Source organism: Excalfactoria chinensis, chromosome 1 (assembly GCF_039878825.1).
Source record: "Excalfactoria chinensis isolate bCotChi1 chromosome 1, bCotChi1.hap2, whole genome shotgun sequence".
Lineage (NCBI taxonomy): Eukaryota > Metazoa > Chordata > Aves > Galliformes > Phasianidae > Excalfactoria > Excalfactoria chinensis.
In genome coordinates, this window is record NC_092825.1 from 64,345,966 (window position 1) to 64,347,161 (window position 1,196).

The window sequence follows — 1,196 nt, forward strand, 5'->3', positions numbered from 1 at the left end:
ATACACACAAAGCTAGCTTTATTGAATAATAGGCTGGGTTTTTTCCTCAGACTCAGGGCACATTTGGGGACAATTCCAAAAAAAAACAGAAGCTCCCTTGTCCTAGAGCTGTGTTTTACCTGGTGCTCTCACCTCAGGTCTGATGAGAGCTATCTTGTCAGCCACAGTACTGACCAGCCCCTGCCCTTCCCTGTGTACACTGGTCAGAACTCACTCCTGTCCCACAGACAGAACCCTGGTCTGATATCCCTGCCTCGCAGATGGGCCCAGCTAAGCCTGCTGTGTCCTGGGCTGCCCCTCACCTCAGAGGCCGCGGGTCTGGAATGGGGTGGGGCGAGCAAGGAAGAGCCTACCCTGAAAAGGGCCCACCCCGGCCCTGGTCCCTCTGCCCACGCGTAGGCAAAGCCATGGCTGGCTGCAGCAAGGGAGAAATTTCCTCTGGCAGGCCGCTGCTGCTGGGGGTGTGTCTCATCTGTTTGTTTCCATGTTGCTTCAGAAATATATCGACTACCAGGACATTCCTGAGCCCTGGCTCACCACCCAGAGAAGCACCTCTCTGCTTGACTGCTAGTGTAGCTCCTCAGAGTTTCTGCACACCTTTGGTGTGTGTTGACCACGCATGTAGGGAAGATTGTTGCTGTAGAGGCTCAGCACATCTGTGACAGAAGAAGAAGGTAGGATTTGAGAACCATGCGTCCTCACAAAGCCTAGATTGCTCCCGTTGCTTTCAGGTGGAAGTTCTTATTTCATGTCTGTCAGTTGAAGGTAGTAATGCACAAAGGCACTGACGGCAAAATACCTTTATTTATTTTTACCCATAAAACGGTAGATCCACACTATTGCTCTGCTTACCTAAGAAAAGTGACTTTTCCTTTGGGGGTAAAGAAACAAAATGGCTTTCCTTTGGAAAAGTGACTTTTCCTCTGTCAAAGCAGCACAGAACAAACCGGCTTTGGTACATGATTCCTCTGGGGTTTTGCTATTGCTGCTAATCACTTATTTTATTTTATTTTATTTTATTTTATTTTATTTTATTTTATTTTATTTTATTTTATCTAGCTGCTGCTGCTCTTCTCCAGAAGCTGCCAAGGCACACGTAACTCCTATTTGTCAGCAGTGGCAACTGTCTGATCTTCTCACTGGTGAGTATGAGGTGGAGGATTCATCTACCTGGGGAAACCTAGGATGTGTGAGTA